Consider the following 19,676-nt stretch of genomic DNA (forward strand, 5'->3'; position numbering starts at 1 on the left):
AATTACCCTCTCATCATGTTAGAAAACGATTTGAACATTTGCAGCTGCAGCACGCTGATATTGTCAGAACGGCTGAAAACACTTTACCCATAGAAGAGAAGGTGCAGCATAAGACAAACCATTCAGTCCAGCTAATATTTATGGAATCTAGGTGAGACTTCACAGGCAGTAAAATAATTTCCAGAGTGCCAGGGGAGCTTCTGTGAAGGTGCAAAGAGAATTCTGGGTGTGATTTTGTGCTTTCGAGCATTGGTGAGTTGCAGTGGTTTCTAATGGGTTCTTCACTCACCAGTGGTAATACCAAGAGTAGAGCAAACTGACTTGGATGAGACAGGTTGGCAAGTTAAATGGCTATTACAAATTACTCCTTGGTGTAGGTCAATGGTAATAAAATGAACAATGGTGACAGAGAATAAGTTGTATGAGTACAGAACGTAAGCACTGTAGGTTGGGGCCAAGGAGATTTCTCTCCTGTGAACCAACATCGACCTGCCTCCTTCTGTATAATCCTAGAAAAATTAAATTTGGAGGCAGCAAAGATATAGCTCAGATGGTTGCCCAACTTCGATTAGGACTCTGGATCTTTAACGTGGCATTACTCAGCCTCAACAAAATGCACCACCAGCCCCTACCACTTTTCAGAAAATGCAGGGTTAATATGAAAATTAGGTTCTCATTGTCCATTAAACTGGTATCAGGTGATATTCCACGTGGCAGAATTAGCAAGCTTTCAGACATTTCATTTGGTTAATGACTGTCTGACAGACAGCAAATGGTCAGTAATACAAGAGCAATGTCCTTGGCAAATAACTTTATTCATTGTTCACCACATGCTGGTGGATGGTAATAACCACATTTTATTGCAAGTTCCATTGTAAGTAAACATCCTCCTACAGTTTCCCACCGCCGGGAATAGCATCCAAACACGAGTCATCACATTAAAAGAAAGTAGGGAAATAGTATTTTAATTTGCTGCCTGAAAGCACACAGAAATATTTGCTCTACATGTTTCAACATGAAACAGTAAAACAAATACAATAGCAACAAATTATTCCAATCCAGTAGATTAAAATTGATGGCATGAACATCGACTTTTCTAACTTCTGCTAATGCCCCACCTCCCCCTCGTACCCCATCCATTATTTATTTTTATACACACATTCTTTCTCTCACTCTCCTTTTTCTCCCTCTGTCCCTCTGACTATACCCCTTGCCCATCCTCTGGTTCCCCCCGCCTTGTCTTTCTCCCCAGACCTCCTGTCCCGTGATCCTCTCGTATCCCTTTTGCCAATCACCTGTCCAGCTCTTGGCTCCATCCCTCCCCCTCCTGTCTTCTCCTATCATTTTGGATCTCCCCCTCCCCCTCCCACTTTCAAATCTCTTACTAGCTCTTCCTTCAGTTAGTCCTGACGAAGGGTCTCGGCCTGAAACGTCGACTGTACCTCTTCCTAGAGATGCTGCCTGGCCTGCTGCCTTCACCATCAACTTTTATGTGCGTTGTGTAGATTAAAGTTGATATTATGAAAGCAAACCCAGAGCTAAGTTGGTTCAGTTGATAGGGTAACCTTCACCCATTAATTAGAATATAGCCTCACAAACTCAGACAGACGCCATCAAGGCTGTGGATTGCACTGTGGAAAGGCTAAGAATGCTGGGTAATATCAGGTGTCCATGATGCACGCATCAGCTCTCCTCTCTCAGCAAGTTTGATTGCTCTGATATCACATTCTTGCCACTCTCCAAAATGGTTGATGTTTCCAACCAAGTCATGCCCCATCTAATCTGAGACTGCTCTCCCTCCACACTATCAGTAGCCTCCTATGGGTATCGGAAGCCTTCCAACCAGTGGGGCAACAATGTAAATGACAGGTAAATATCCTGAGGCAGACAGGAACAAGAGAGATCACGTGGAATGTAGTGATAGCGCAATCATAAATTTGGCTTTATTTTATATTGTGCTGGCTCTATTTATGTGCTGTGCACAAGTGACAGAAGTAAGGCACAGGACCAGTAATGAAAGGGGAACTCCAACATTATTCTTCCCTGATAGAACATAAAGCAATACAACACTGGAACAGGTCCTTTGGCCAGCAATGTATGCTGAGCTAATTAAATGTATGACAGCAATTAAACTCCTCCTTTCTGCCTGCACATAGTCCATAACCCTTCATTTCCTGAATATTTATGTGCCTTTATTAAAATGTGTATCTGCGGCATGGTAGCCTAGCAGATTGCAAAATGCTTTACAGTGGCGACTGTAAGACCTGGGTTCGATTCCCACCATTGTTTGTAAGAAGTTTGTACATTCTTCCCATGACTGTGTGGGTTTCCTACACGTGTTCTAGTTTCCCCCATATTTTGAAGATGTATGGTTAGGGTTAGTAAGTTGTGGGCATGTTACATTAACGATAGAAGCACTTGTGCGCTCCCCAGCACAATCCTCGCTGATTGATGCAAACAATGCATTTCGCTGTATGTTTCCATGTACATGTGACAAATAAAGCTAATCATTTTTTAAAAATCTGTCATCCTTCACCACCACCCTTGTCTGTGCAGTCCAGGCACCCACCACCTTCTGCGTAAAGATCACACATTTCCTTTGAACTTACCCCCTCTCACCTTAAATGTATGCCCTCTGGTATTAAACATTCCAATGCTAGGAAAAAGATACTGACTGTCTACTCCATCTACTCCTCTCTTCCATCAGATCATCTCTCAGCCTCAACTGCTCCTGAGAAAATAACCTAAGTTCATCCAACCTCTGTTTACAGTACATGCCCTCTAATCCAAGCAGCACCCTGCTGAAACTCTTCTTCACCCTCTCCAGAGAATTCACATCCTTCCTGTTACGGGGAGATCAGAAATGAACGTAGTCCGCCAGATGTAGCCCAACTAGTGTTTTATAAAGCTGCAACATTAATTTCCTGACACTTATACTCAGTGCTTTGACTGACAAAGGCAAGTATGTTGCATGCCTTCTTTACTACCTGATGAACCTGTGCAGCCACTTCCGGGGAACTGTGAACTTAAACCCGAGGCTGGCATTAGTATTGGTTTAATACTGTCACGTGTGCCAAGATGCAGTGAAAAGCTTACTGCTCATACAGATCAAATCCTGACACAGGGCATTGAGGAAGAACAAGGTAAAACAAAAACAATGCGTAATAAAGTGTAGAAGCTACTGACAAAATGCAAGATCATAACAAGATGGACTCTTGATGTCAAACTCCATCTTATCATACAAGAGTATAAGATCTCTCTTTACATCAGTGCTGTTGTAGTGTAACATAAGGGGTGCAAACATAGGCACAATGCACAACCACCAATATTGAGTTGGGGTTCGCTTTCAAAGGCTGGTCCGATGTGATGACATAATGGTGTGAAGTTTTTTTAAAACCGCACCTTATGTTCTGTGTTTGATCTACAATAAGGGAGTTGTTACAGTTTCCCTTAATACTTTAAACCCCTCTGCCATTTGCAAAAACCTACACTGTTAAGGATCCTGCCGTTAATTGCATACCTTCCTTTTACATTTGACCACTGAAAGTGCAACATATCATTCTTGTCTGGATTATACTCCATGTGAAAAGGTAGAACTAGCAGACTGCAGTGGCTTCCCCCTTTTCCTACTACTGCAGCCAAGTTACTTGCTTTGCAACTTTATACTTTGCTTAGTATAAGCACTGTCCCCCTGCTGAGAGTATTCAGCACACCCGGATGAACATTGACACCTGCTCTAATGATTACAATGGAGCTCCTCTGGAGTCATCCAGGCAGTAAAGCTGTTGCTTCAGCATGCCAGAGCTGGAACACATTCCAGCAGCAACCTGGCCTTTGCTGATTGCCTCACAGGGGGAGTGCCATTCTTTACTTCAGTAATTCTGTTTACTCCCAAGTCTAATTCAATATTGGTTTTCTTGGAATGTTAGATATGTTACCTTCTTCCTCTTCGTTGAGCAGCAACACAAAATTATTCACCGCGACTGTTATTATCTAACTTTAATTTACAACATCATCATAATTGGCTTTCAAGAGGCGAGCATCACTCCAGACTGCTCTCATTTCACCGAACCTAATTGTAAAATATTTGTGCGTTGCTTTTAAAATCCCCTGCAGGTCTCTTTTTATAGTTTCTTATTACTGCTCCCTGCCCATTTTGTCTTTCATTGTTTGTATCTGAATCAGTATCAGAGTTAGGCTGAATGTCACTGGCATATGTAATGAGATTTGTTGTTTTGCAGCATCAGTATATTGCAATACATTAAAAAATTACAATAAAAACATATATAAATTAAGTTAAACAAGTCATGCAAAAAGAGCAAGTTAGTAATGAGGTGGTGTTCATCTGCCCAGTTACCAGAACAAATAGCTGGAATTTGCATTTTTGTTTGGTTTTTCTTTCACATGTATTCTATCCCAAAACTCTTGCCTCTTAAGTCTAATGGTAGTTCTCTATCACATTAAGTTCCAATCTGAACACTTCTCTTTGACTTGCTGTCATTTTATCTACACTTCTGGCCTGTTTAACGTTCACCGTCGTGTACCGTCGCTTTGAGATAATATCAGGGTTACTTATCTCTAGCTCTCAGGAATAGTTGTTTTGCAAATCCTCCTTTCAAAAAGTTACTTGATTATATTTTAATGAATCTTGCAAACTAATAGGCTGCTGACTAAATCTGGCTCTCCTTTCATTGTTGTCTCCAGTCTGTCCACAGAACAAGTTTGAAAGTTTTTGGTGTGCCCGCCTGCTCAACTCAACCATAGGAGGATGAAAATGTCCAGTAACAACACTATGATGGAGACTGGTTCATTAAGGTAGCTGGGAGAGGTAATGGGGATGAGCTCCCACGACCCATTAAATGCTCCCAATGGCCTGCAACTCAAATAGCCTCTGACAACCAAGTCCAACTCCTGGCCTTCACGTGTAGCTTAGCTACCAAGGCTGGTGGAACCGTTTCTACTGACAGGAGAAGGAGCAAAGGCAGGTTACTGCCTCCTTAAAATCTGTCGCTTCAGGAAAATGGGGCTCATCATCTAGGAGAAGGAAAACTCCGATCTCAGCCCCCTACTGCCTTGCGGGTATACCCACTCACAGGGACGACTTCGGGAGTAAAACCCAGGTTAAAAAAAAATGGAAGCTGGTGCCCTCAAGGAGTCCTACGTTGAGTTCAACGCTGCCTGGTAACTTGTGAGATGCCGCTGGTGCTGAACCGTATTGGTCTCTGGCATTCCTAGGCACGCATCAGCTGCATGGGCAACAGTTTGTTCTCCATATTGTACTGCCCTGGCTTGCGTATGGCAGCTGGGATGCAACATCGGTGATCACCCCCGACCACTGGAGGGCTTCAGTGGAGATTGGTTAAGTATTACCAAATAAGATAGTAGAACAGTACGAAATGTTGGTGAACAGGGAGACCTAGGGGTCCAAGTTTGTATTCTCTGAAAATGGCAATACAGGTGAACAGAGTAGTGAAGGCAGCAAATTGCTTGTTTACTTTCATAGGTTGGGTCATAAAACGTAAGACTTATGACATCATGCTGCAACTTTACAAAGTACTAGTAAACTGCAGTTGGAATACCGTGTGTTGGCAGCATACTATTAGAGCAATGTGTTTGCACTGAAGCGTTTACAGAGCATATTCAATAGGAAGTTGCCCGAAAGTCTACAGTAAATGGGGAAAGACTGGATAGGATGAATTTATTTTCCATGGGCTGAGGTGTGACCTGATAGAACTATATTATATTTTGACAGGAATCGACAGGGCAAGTAAAAAGATTCCCCCTCCCCCCACCCCCCCCCCGCCTCGGCAGAGACATCGTAACCAAGGCAGCATAGGTTTAAGGCAAGTTGAAGAAGGGTTAAAGCAAATCTGAGGGGTAAGGTATTTGTTTTGCCAAGAGCACGGTTGATATATAGAACATACTACCAGCAGAGGTGGTGGAATCAGATACAATAACTATGTTTAAGAAGCAATTAAAAAGACAATTAAATAGCCAAAGCTCAGAAATATACAATCCTAACATGGAGAAAAAGATTGCTATGGATATGGTGGGCCAAAGGGGCCATTTTTTGTGGATATGGTGGACCAGAGGACCAATTTTTGCGGAAATGGTGGGCCAGAGGGGTCAATTTTTGAGGATATGGTGGGCCAGAGTACCATTTTTGTGCTGCACATCCAGAATTTAATTTAGACCCAGCCTTCTGGCATTCTCTAGCCCTTTAATTTAGACCCAGTCTTCTGGCATTCTCTAACCCAGAATCTGGGTGCAAAGATTCAGCGGGAGTACATGTGGAGACCCTTGGTGGACTGTTTGAGTACACAGGATGGAGGAAAGACGATCATTTTGTCGTTTTGTTTGTTTGTTGTGTTCTGCTCAGCATTATGGGTACGCTGCATTGACACCAGACAATGTAGCGACACCTCTGTGTTGGTTGTTAAGGCAAATGACACATTTCACTGTATGTTTCGACAAATGTATAATAAATAAATCTAAATCTCAATCTGAATGTAGAAACATTGTTTCAGTCAGTCAACAAATTCCCAGAATACTGCAGTTTCACGCAGCTCAAAGGCAGTGGAGTTTCACAAGCTAAACATTCATACTTTAGGCTTCTCATAAATCAACAGAATGCATTTTTTAAGCTAAAAAAAAAACAATCAAAGCCATTTTGTTCCCGGCTAAATTTCAGATTTTCCAGTAAGCTAGGCAAATAACTGTAAATATGTGAACAGACAGAAAGTACTTATTCATAAAGCATTTTCTTTTTATGAAGCTCCCAAATTTAAATATATGTTGTTTGGTGAAATACCAATTTCCCTTTGTTAGCTGTAATAGGTAATGGGTTATTTAGTGTCTACTGCAATGAACAATCCCTTATAACAGTTAATGGTAAGTGTGAGATATCTAATCTGATTTTTCATAATGGAATGACGTAATGAAACATTGAGTTGGTAAGTGTTGGGAGCCACCGACAGCAGAGTGTAAGGGCATTAACTACTAGTTACCATAAGCCTAAATGTTTAAAGCTCATAGCTGTGGTAGAAAAACTGTAATGTTATTACAATTTTCTTTTCCAATCTTATTTAACTATCAATAATAAGCCAAAACACAAGCTAGAGTGTGGAACTACTGATTGTGAAAGAACTTAGTTGTTTGTGTGGAAGAGAAGTGTTCTTCACTTCGTTGTATATCTTACCCTAGATACAGATCATACCAGGGTAGGTGCTGCTTTACTGCCATAATGATATAACAAACAATTCTCATTGATTGCTAAAGCACATTTTTTGAGTGTTACAAGTTAAAATGGTGGTCACAGCATCTGTGTTCACAAGGAGCAGTTGGAGCAGAAAGGTGGAAGACAACTCACTTGTACCTGGACCATCTGTCATTACTACCTAATGTGATACGAATTACTGCAACTCCGTTTCCCCATAGTTCACCAGTTTCATATCCATCAAATGCCCATCTCAGCAAAAATGAAAGCCGGCTCAAAAGAAAGACAATCCTTACCAAATTTTTGAAGATTCTGGCATTTTGCATACAAAAAGTCAACAAATTAAATATGTATGCTTCCTCAGTACTTGTCCAATGTACCTTTTCTTGGATTCTAACTGCTGCAATTTAGTTCTAGCATTCAGACATATGACGGCTAAAGTTGGTGGCAGTAGCAGCCACTAGAAATGGTCAGGCCTACAAATGTGTTATTGGAGTATACAACCACTTCTGTGCTGGAAAGAATAGACTTCAAATCCTCCATAAGATCTGCTGCCAATGCTAGATCTCGCTCTGCTCGTTGACACTAAGCTTAGGCTTTGTGGCAGACTTTCCAAAGCATTGTACTATGTGTAACCATCAGCTTTCTTCAGGTGCCTACCCCATCAAAATTCACACCTGAGGCACTATGCTCTCTTCTCACTACTACCATCAGGAAGGAGGTACAGGAGCCTCAGGACCCACACCACCAGGTTCAAGAACAGTTATCGCTCTACAACCAGCAAACTCCTGAACCAGCATAGATAACTTCAATCATCTTAATGCTGAACTGGCTCCATGTCCTCTTGACTCCCCTTCAAGGACTCTACAACAAATGTTCTCACTTTATTTATTTACATTTTTAAAATTTATTATTTGCACAATTTGTTTTCTTTGCAATCTGGATGTTCGTCAGTCTTTGTTGTGTATAGTTTTTCATAAACTTCTATTCCTGTAATTTAAACACCAATGCCAGTCAACAGAATATCCTACAAAAAGTAGCGGATATGACCCAATCCATCATGGCTAAAGCCCTCCCCTCCAATGAGCGCATCTCCATGGAGCATTGTCATAGGAAAGCAGCATCCATCATCAGGGACCCGTACCACACAAGTCATGCTCTCTTCTCACTGCTGCCATCAGGAAGGTGGTACAGGAGCCTCAGGACCCACACCACCAGGTTCAGGACCAGTTATTACCCCTCAACCATCAGGCTCTTGAACCAAAAGGGATTTCCACTCAACTTCACTTGCCCCATCACTGAACTGTTCCAACAACCTATGGACTCACATTCAAGGACTCTTCATCTCAAGTTCTCGATATTTATTGCTTATTTATTCCTTATCATTATTTTTTTCTTTTTGTACTTGCAGTTTGTTGTCTTTTGCACCCTGGTTGAATGCCCAAGTTGGTGCAGTCTTTCACTGATTCAATCGTTATTCTTCTATAATGGATTTATTAAACATGCCCGCAAGAAAAATAATCTCAGTGTTGTATATGGTGACATATATATACGTTGATAATAAATTTACATTGAACTTTGAATTGCCCATAAGAAAATAAATCTCAAGGTAGAATATGGTGACATATGCATACTCTGAAAATAAATTTACTTTGATCTTTGACTGTGTATGTACACTCATTCGCAAAAGTGCTGGCATCCAAAATACACCCGAGTTCTCCTGGCATGCAACCATCTGTGGGTCTATCCACCAGTATAGTGATGGGACACTGTTTGAACTGATGCGCATTCAGGAATCTAAACCATCACTGTTGTTCTTGTATGCCTGGACTCCATTCTTTGGATGACTGACATTTAATATGTACTCGAAAGGTCTCCAAGCTCCAACAAACATAGGACAAATTGTTTAATTTCCAACTCCAACTTCCAGGCTCCCAATACGGCATTCTAAAATCTGGAACTATCCACCCATTGCCAATCTTCACTATTTTGCAGAACAAATTCATTTCATGCATAATAACCTGTGCTTGCTCTTGCTACAATGCTCCTGAATGAGGAGAACTTCAACTCAAGGCAACCACTCATGTTGCTCCCCTGCTGATATATTCAGTAAGTGGACAGAGAGGTTAGCTTTGTTTGGAAGCAGAGATCACTGTAAGGAGCAGACACCATGGAGTTGAAATGTTGCCTGTGGTTACAATCAACAGTTAAGGATTAGTCTTGAATTGCAATCCCAAACCTATTCCAATTTCTTCAATTAGCACCTGAGGTTTTCATAAGCCTAAGGAAGCAACATTATCCTTGCAAAATATGTGGCTCAATAAAGGTATAAGTAGAACCTGGCTTAATGATGAAAAATGTACTGCAGTTCATTTCTAGACAGATGGAATGGAGAACCAAGGCGTTTTGCTAAACTTCCATTAAAAATTTGGACGGTTGATTGATTTGAATGAGGAAGCACTGGAAAAAGTGCACATGTACTGATAATGCCAGAAAAGCAAAGTTACACCTACAGCAGACAGTGAATGAGCAGGTGTACTTTCATTAAAAACAGTCAGTAAGGGATGCGTAGTTTGATTGTTAAAATAAAATGAACAAATGCAAAAATTGTGCTTTCATTATTAGGAGAGACCAAATGAGCAGTCATAAATATAAAATAACTTCCAGTAAGCCAACTGTAAATGTAAGAGAAAAATCCAATTATAAGTTCATCAGTGCATATAAATGTATCTTCACCTGTTAAGAAACTGCAAAAATGCATGAGTGGGAATGGAGTTGAAGAGGTGGGGTAAAGGAAGAAGTCTGCATAGCAGCTGGTGTGGACATTAATCAGCAATAAAGCTCTGCTGGGCCAGGTAGTTGCAGAACATTAACTTTGTAATGTGTTCCATTTAGTTGGCTACAACTGTCTACAATTATGTTTTAATTTCGTTCTTACTTCTAACAAGGCATGCACATATGACATTGTGGCATATTGATGTAAGAAATTCACATACTTTACATATAACCCATAGTGAATTATTCAAATAAACAAAGAATGCTTAAGCAAACCATTTAGTTACAATATCACTCAAATATTACTGAAATATTAGATACAAAACTCCTCCCTGCTTAGTAATCAACTCCAACTTGATACAGAATGCATCCAACTCAAATATAGTGTTCTCTAGTCACTATATAATGCAGCTACTATATAGTCATGCACAGCATACTAAATTTTAAATTGTCCCATTCAGGCCTAAAGATTTAATCACAATAGAGGATGTCTTACTCTTTTTGAATAACGTCTTTCCTAACATGGAGGGTGGGTCACTCTGCTTGACGGGTGAGACGCACGACTGTAAAACAATCTCAGGTTTTGGGGCCTCCTCGTGCTGGTTGTGGGATTCTGAGACTGCAGGGAATGGTTCTGACAGTTCCCCACAGCTTTCTTCTCTGACAATTGATTCTGCTCTCCACAACTGATGGATGTGTCATCTCCAGATGACAGACACAATCTCCACTGTATGGGAGAATGGTCCAGTTCTGTCCTTAATCTTTGTAAGTACCTACTTTTGATCAGCTCTGTATTCTGTCAGCATGACTGCATATCCAGGAGTGAAACGTTGAACCTCCTGGTTCGAGGAGCTCTTAACTTGTCTCAGTTCTTTGTCCTACACACTCCTTCTGAGACTGTATTTGAGGAGTTCCAAGCGTGAGCGCAAGGGATGAGTCAGGAGCAGCACGGTGGTGAGTTGTCGAGTGCGCTGCATTGTGATTTGCACGGAGGAAATTGTTGAGATTCTGATTCAGTGTCATGTGTTCTTCTGACATTGCTTGCAGTGCATTCTTTAGACTCTGGACAAACCTTTCCCCCAAGCCATTTGGACCAGGGTTATAAGGTGTAGACGTTATATGTCTTAATCCGTTCATTTTCAGGAACGAGTGAAACTGTTCCACAACAAACTGACAACATTGTTAGTGATGATGTGTCCTGGAACATCAGTCCTTCAGAAGAGGATTCTCACCACATCAACAGCGTGTGAGGCTGTAGTGGCTGTGTAGCTGCATCCACTACTACCAAAGTCCACATGAATCCACTGCCAAGGCAGTGTAGGCCATTCCAAGGGACAGAGAGGTGCTGTTCTTTGTATCTTGATGTTTCGGCATCCCGAACGTGCATGGCAAGCTGCCCGGTCTGCTGATCTATTCCAGGCCACCAGACACAGCTTAGAGCCAATGATTTCATTTTCACCACACCCAAATGACTGACATGAAGCTCCTCCAACACATTAGCTCTCAGCTTGTATGGTACAACTTTCAATCCCCACATACCACTGTGGAAGACACAAACAGTATGGTGGAAGTTCCAGGTGTCAGGGGGCATGAGGTGAGTAAAGTTACCATATTCAGACAGAAGGTTCTTGAGAAACTGAAAGGTCTGAAGGTAGATAACTCACCTGGACCAGATGGGGTACAGCCCAGGGTTCTGAATGAGGTGGCTGAAGAGATTCCGGAGGCATTGGTAATGATCTTTCAAGATTCTGGATGGTTTGGAAGACTGGAAAATTGCAAGTGTCACTCCAAGAAGGGAGAGAGGCAGAAGAAAGGAAACTATAGGTCAATTAACTGACTTCAGTGGTTGGGAAGATGTTGGGAGTCGATTATTAAGGATGAGGTCTCAGGGTACTTGGAGGCACATGATAAAATAGGCTATAATCAACATGGTTTCCTCAAGGGAAAATCTTGTCTGACAAATCTGTTAGAACTCTTTGAAGAAATAACAAGCAGGATAGACAAAGGAGAATCGAGTGATGATTTGTACTTGGATGTTCAGAAGGCCCTTGACAAGGTGCCACACATGAGGCTGCTTAACAAGCATTGAGCCCATGGTATTACAGGAAAGATTCTAGCATGGATAAAGCAGTGGCTGTTTGGCAGGAGCCAAAGAGTGGAAATAAAGGAAGCCTTTTCTGGCTGGCTGCCGGTGACTAGTGATGTTCCACAGGGATCTGTGTTGGGACTGATTCTTTTTACATTATATGTCAATGATTTGGATGATGGAATTGATGGCTTTCTTGCAAAGTTTACAGATGATATGAAGATATCTGGAGGGGCAGGTAGTTTTGAGGAAGTAGAGATGCTACAGAAGAACAGACAGTTTAGGAGAATGAGCAAAGAAATGGCAGTTGGAATATTGTGTCAGGAAGTGTATGGTCAAACACTTTGGTAGAAGAAATGAAAGGCTTGACTATTTTCTAAGAGGAGAGAAAACAAAAAAAAAAAATCTGAGGTGTGAAGGGCCTTGGGAGTCCTTGTGCAGGATTCCCTAAAGGCTAATTGGCAGGTCGAGTCTGTGATTAGGAAGGCAAATGCATTGGTTAGTATTCATTCCAAGAGGATTAGAATATAAAAGCAAGGATGTAATGTTGAGACTTTATAAAGCAGTGATGAGGCCTCATTTGGAGTACTGTGGGCAGGTCTGGGCCCCTTATCTTAGAAAAGATATACTGAAACTGGAGAGGATTCAGTATAACTGACAAGGGAAATTAGGGATAGTATCAATTCCAAAGAAGAAGCATACAAATTAGCCAGAGAAAGTGGCTCACCTGAGGACTGGGAGAAATTCAGAGTTCAGGAGAGGAGGACAAAGGGCTTAATTAGGAAGGGGAAAAAAGATTATGAGAGAAAACTGGCAGGGAACATAAAAACGGACTGTAAAAGCTTTTATAGATATGTAAAAAGGAAAAGACTGGTAAAGACAAATGTAGGTCCCCTGCAGACAGAAACAGGTGAATTGATTATGGGGAGCAAGGACATGGCAGACCAATTGAATAATTACTTTGGTTCTGTCTTCACTAAGGAGGACATAAATAATCTTCCAGAAATAGTAGGGGACAGAGGGTCCAGTGAGATGGAGGAACTGAGCGAAATACATGTTAGTAGGGAAGTGGTGTTAGGTAAATTGAAGGGATTGAAGGCAGATAAATCCCCAGGGCTAGATGGTCTGCATCCTAGAGTGCTTAAGGAAGTAGCCCAAGAAATAGTGGATGCATTAGTGATAATTTTTTCAAAACTTGTTAGATTCTGGACTAGTTCCTGAGGATTGGAGGGTGGCTAATGTAACTACACTTTTAAAAAAAGGAGGGAGAGAGAAACCGGGGAATTATAGACCGGTTAGCCTAACGTCGGTGGTGGGGAAACTGCTGGAGTCAGTTATCAAGGATGTGAAGCGGTGAAATGATCGGACAAAGTCAGCATGGATTTGTGAAAGGAAAATCATGTCTGATGAATCTCATAGAATTTTTTGAGGATGTAACTAGTAGAGTGGATAGGGGAGAACCAGTGGATGTGGTATATTTGGATTTTCAAAAGGCTTTTGACAAGGTCCCACACAGGAGATTAGTGTGCAAACTTAAAGCACACGGTATTGGGGGTAAGGTATTGGTGTGGGTGGAGAATTGGTTAGCAGACAGGAAGCAAAGAGTGGGAATAAACAGGACCTTTTCAGAATGGCAGGCGGTGACTAGTGGGGTACCGCAAGGCTCAGTGCTGGGACCCCAGTTGTTTACAATATATATTAATGACTTGGATGAGGGAATTAAATGCAGCATCTCCAGGTTTGCGGATGACACGAAGCTGGGTGGCAGTGTTAGCTGTGAGGAGGGTGCTAAGAGGATGCAGGGTGACTTGGATAGGTTGGGTGAGTGGGCAAATTCATGGCAGATGCAATTTAATGTGGATAAATGTAAAGTTATCCACTTTGGTGGCAAAAATAGGAAAACAGATTATTATCTGAATGGTGACCGATTAGGAAAAGGGGAGGTGCAACGAGACCTGGGTGTCATTATACACCAGTCATTGAAAGTGGGCATGCAGGTACAGCAGGTGGTGAAAAAGGCGAATGGTATGCTGGCATTTATAGCAAGAGGATTCGAGTACAGCAGCAGGGAGGTACTACTGCAGTTGTACAAGGCCTTGGTGAGACCACACCTGGAGTATTGTGTGCAGTTTTGGTCCCCTAATCTGAGGAAAGACATCCTTGCCTTAGAGGGAGTACAAAGAAGGTTCACAGGACTTTCATATGAAGAAAGACTGGATGAACTGGGCTTGTACTCGTTGGAATTTAGAAGATTGAGGGGGGATCTGATTGAAACGTATAAGATCCTAAAGGGATTGGACAGGCTAGATGCAGGAAGATTGTTCCCGATGTTGGGGAAGTCCAGAATGAGGGGCCACAGTTTGAGGATAGAGGGGAAGCCTTTTAGGACCGAGATTAGGAAAAACTTCTTCACACAGAGAGTGGTGAATCTGTGGAATTCTCTGCCACAGGAAACAGTTGAGGCCAGTTCATTGGCTATATTTAAGAGGGAGTTAGATATGGCCCTTGTGGCTACGGGGGTCAGGGGATATGGAGGGAAGGCTGGGGCGGGGTTCTGAGTTGGATGATCAGCCATGATCATAATAAATGGCGGTGCAGGCTCGAAGGGCCGAATGGCCTACTCCTGCACCTATTTTCTATGTTTCTATGATTCAAAAGAGGTTCACGAAAATGATTCCAGGATTGAATAGCTTGTCATGTAAGAGTGTTTGATGGCCCTCAGCCCGTATTCACTAGAATTCAGAAGTAAGAGGGGTGACCACATTGAAACCTGTCAAATGGTGAAAGTCCTTGATAGAGTGCATATGGAGACAATGTTTCCTCTGGTTGGAGAGTCTAAGACCAGAGGACACAGCCTCAGAATAGAGAGGTGTCCTTTTAGAATGGAGATGAGGATTAATTTCTTTAGCCAGAGAGTGGCGAATCTGCAGAATTCTTTGCCACAGGCAGCTGTCGAGGTCCAAGTCTTTATGTATATTTAAGGCAGAGGTTGATAGATCCTTCATCAGTTAGTATATGTAGGGATATGGGGGAGAAAGCGGGAGATTGGGGCTGAGAGGAAAATTTGATCAGCCATGATGATATGGCGGAACAGACGCAATGGGCCAAATGGCCTAATTTTGCTCCTATATCTCATGGTCTTTTAAGGCAACCCCTGTCAAGAGCAAGTTCATCCCGGCACTGGCAAGAATCAGGGAACTAGAGTTGCTGCTGCAAGTTCCAGCTACTTTGGGCTTCCGTGAGGACCTGAGACAGTGTGGGGTCTTTTCTGGTTTCCTCTTGGATCATCTCCGTCATAACAGGGAGACATTTACATTAGGGAGAACACATCAAGAGGAGTGTCCTCTTTTGTAACTTTTTCAGATATCTCCTTTTCCAAGGGTAAACTGGACAATCCATCAGGATTTCCATTAGTAGTCCACTTGAATTCGATCTTGTAATTATGTCCTTCAAGAAAGAGCTGCTGTTAATGGAACACCCTTTTTTGGATTGAAAGTGGACACCAATGGTTGATTATCAGTAACGAGGGTAAATTCTCTCCTATACAAGTACTAGTTAAAACATTTTTTAACATCCCAAACCAGATTTAAGGACTCTTTCTCTATCTGTGCACTTTTTTCTCTGCATAGTAAGGGAATGTGATGCAAATGCTATGGGGCATTCACTTCCATCACGTATAACATATGACATCACTGCACCTATAACACAAGATGAGGCGACACAGGCAAGCTTCTCTGAACAATGTGATCATAATGTGTGAGTACAGTGTCTGATTTCACCATTTCCTTTACATTTTGCAAAGCCACTTCACACTGCATCTTCAATTCCCATTTCTTCCCAATCTTTAAGGGGTGGAGCACAGTGGCCAGGTTTGGCAGGAACTAGTTATAGCAATTGACAAATCCTGTAAAGGACTGTAACTGTGTCATGTCCTTTGGCCTTGGGGGCACCCGCCACTACTTGAATTTTGTCCGCACACTTGTGTAATTCTTGTGCGTCGATGGTGTTACCACAGTAAATGTTTAGCTTACAGAATTCACACGTGTTGCATCGTGCACTGATCCCCTAAATCTTCTAATCTTTTTAACACTGTCTTGAGAATGTTTGGAGACATCCCTTGCCATCCTCACCGGTAACAATGATGTCATCCAGGTAACAGTAAGTTCCTGGACAGCCTTGCAGTACCTGGTCCATGGTTTTCTGCTAGAGTGCAGGTGTAGGTGCAGATGCTACTCCAAAAATAGGCTTATTGTAGTGATAAAGTCCTTTGTGAATGTTTATGGTGAGAAACATGTTGGACTCCTCTTCCATCTTCATCTGTTGTAGGCCTCAGCTAAGTCACTTTGCTGAAGTGTCCCCCTTCAGCACAGTTCACAAAAAGATCCTCCATCTTGGGCAGAGGGTAATGATCTACTTTTAGTACTGGATTGATGCTGACCTTATAATCAGTACAAGGTTCTGACAGATTCATCCTTCTTGGCTACTGGACCACTGGCATTGCCAATGGGCACCACTCAACCTTGGAAATAATTCCTTCAGCTTCCATGCAATCTAGCTCACCGGCTACTTCATCACAGACGGACTTTGTAAAACTTGGGTGTGGTATTTTCATTTAACACAATTTTACTCTAGATATGTTTGAGTTTTCCAATGCTGTCCTTGAACACTGCTGAGGCATTATCCAGTACATCTCTTAATTTGCTTTCAGTTTTGTTTTGCAGGGGATGTGGATGGAGTTCCGATCAAGTTGCAGTAGTCTCAGCCATTCATGGCCTAAACTGCTGGCCCTCCTGTTTTTACCACATACTAGCCCAATGTGGCTAACTGGTTGTTGTATTGTATTGTTACAAATGTCATTCCCACAGGAGTTCTCCTTTCTTAATTGGATATCTGCAGGCTTCAGTTCAGTTTCTTTGAAATGCTGTTCATAATTATTTTGTAAATGACTGAAACAGATGAGCCAGTATCCTATTCCATTTTAATTAATTTGCTGTTCACTTCTGGTATTGCTTGCCTACTGTTAACTTTCACATTATAAATCTCAAGACAACTCAGTCCTGAGTCACTCTCATCACTATCAGATTTTTCAACTACAGCATGCAGATTAGTGCCCTTTTTGAGACTGCAACTTGACTTTTTATCTCTTCTCTTTTCCGTGTGCAGTCCACTTATTTTTGTCTGCCTGACTTGCTCTTTGTATATATCCTACTTTGTTGCGTTTTCTGCAAGTTTCACCATTAAATCTGCATTGGTCTGGTGTCTTTGACAATTAGGAGCCAGTTTTGAATACTATCTTGTAAGATTCCGCAAACTAAAATGATCTCTGAGTGCATTATTAGGGCCATTACGGAACTGATAATGCTCAGATAATCTCTTCAATTCAGCCACGAACACGGAAATAGACTCTGCTTCTGCTTATGAAACCTAAAGCATTCTGCAATCAACAATGGTTTTGGTTCTAAATGTTCCTGCATTACTTTCATAACATCAGCAAAGCTCATTTTGGCTGGTTTGGTTGGAGCAGTTAAACTTCTAAACAAATTGTATGCCTTCAAATCCAATGCAATCAGCAAAACTGGTATGCACTCGTTAGTGACTATTTCATTTGCTTCAAAATACTGCTCAATTCACTGAGTATATCAAATCCAGTTATCTATCGTGTAATTGAATGTGACTGTCTTTCCCATGGAGCCAGCCATTTCTTTTCTTTTTTTATGATTACTATCACCCAATACTCACTGGTTATGAACCCTTGAATTTCCCATTTCTATCATTATTTATTGTTACTCGAATGTCTTTCTCCTTTTGCGAAGAAAAAATCGTGCTGCGATTCTCTTAAACTCAAATACAGAGGAGATTTACAAGGATGTTGCCTGGACTGGGGAGGATGCCTTATGAGAATAGGTTGAGTGAACTTGGCCTTTTCTCCTTGGAGCGGCAGAGGATGAGAGGTGACCTGATAGTGTACAAGATAATGAGAGGCATTGATTGTGTGGATAGTCAAAGGCTTTTTCCCCAGGGCTAAAATGGCTGGCACAGGAGGGCATATTTTTAAGGTGCTTGGAAGTAGGTACAGAGGAGATGTCAGGGGTAAGTTGTTGTTGTTGTTGGATTTTTTTAATGCAGAGAGTGGTGAGTGCGTGGAATGGGCTGCCAGCAACGGTGGTGGAGGCGGAAACGATAGGGTCTTTCAAGAGACTCCTGGATTGATACATGGAGCTTAGAAAAATAGAGGGCTAAGGGTAAGCCTAGGTAGTTCTAAGGTAGGGACATGTTCGGCACAGCTTTGTGGGCCGAAGGGCCTGTATTGTGCTGTGGGTTTTCTATGTTTCTATGTTTCTGTGAAAGTCTCCCTGCACTTCAACATGTCGGCAGTCACCTCGGTTTGTTTAAACCGGCCTTGTCGCCACTGTTACGTTTTGTAACTCCAGAACATAAAAAATGAAAACATGGAGCTGAGAGATGTGCATTTTTGTTTTGTCATGCACTGATGAAGTGGTGACATGATAACGTATGCTATTCACGTACTTTTACATGATGGGAATTGGGAAGAGAGAGTGAGGCTGACGCTGTGCAACTCTCCCTCACTTAAATCCAAATCACGCGCTAGTCTCAACACCATCATAATGGTGTCAAGGTCCTCATCGACGTCAACGATGGACAAACAACAACAACATATAACTTGCAATGAATTATGTAAACAACAAAGAATGCTTAATCAAACAATACATTTAGTATATTGCTCAAATATTACTGAAATATTAAATGCACAACAGTACAGCCCCTGGGTATTCAATAGGTTTCAACCTTTTGCCACTGTACCCAATCCAGTGCCGACTCCCTCAATGAAAGCCGGTGCCTGCTCCCCAGGATTACCCTTTCTGAAGTCCACAATCAAATTTGTGGCCATTGTTGTTGCAACAGCAGCCATCCTGCACAACTTGGTTTAATGTTTCACCTGAAAGCCAAAACTTCTAATGGTTTAGTTCTGCACTGTCAGGTCATCCGGTGTTCAGTCCTTGGCACTGGTCTGAAAGTCACAACTGTCTGATTCACAGATGAGCATCATGCACTGAGGTAAGATTAAAATAATAAATCAAAAGCATTAATGTTATTTCTGGTGCACCAATGTCTACAACAATAGAGGGGGCTTAAGCCACATGTTAATTACATTAACCTCCCTGGTGTCACCTTTGTCCCCATCTCTACTAAAACCAATGAATCACAATGGAATGGGATTTCCCCAGATACAATCCATTCAAATTTTAAATTAAATGAACTGATCTGAAATTGAATTTGAGGCCCAAGTGTCAGCATATTAAGCAAAGAAGCATTCGCTTCAGTACTTGAAGCGTCTCAACCTTTCACGATGTGTGCCCTTTAACGCAATACCACCATTGCCAACTGAGTTGTCCCAAATAGCGCAAATAACATTCTAACATTTAAATTTTGGCAGCTCAAGTACTCAGCTGATGCTGAATCTGGTTCCAAAACAAAATGAGCTTCATGCTTTTGATTTATTATTTTAATCTTATCTCAGTGCATGATGCTCATCTGTGAATCAAACAGTTGTGACTTTCAGACCAACTCCAAGGACTT

At 41.8% G+C, this 19,676-nt stretch overlaps 1 protein-coding gene across 8 annotated transcripts in view; it reads right to left on the reverse strand.

Moving 5' to 3' along the window:
- The window catches only part of eml1 (EMAP like 1), a 234,399-nt gene that overhangs the window by 123,833 nt on the left and 90,890 nt on the right, over positions 1-19,676 (reverse strand). The gene's annotated exons all lie outside the window — the stretch shown is intronic.

Source organism: Mobula hypostoma, chromosome 1, assembly GCF_963921235.1.
Source record: "Mobula hypostoma chromosome 1, sMobHyp1.1, whole genome shotgun sequence".
Lineage (NCBI taxonomy): Eukaryota > Metazoa > Chordata > Chondrichthyes > Myliobatiformes > Myliobatidae > Mobula > Mobula hypostoma.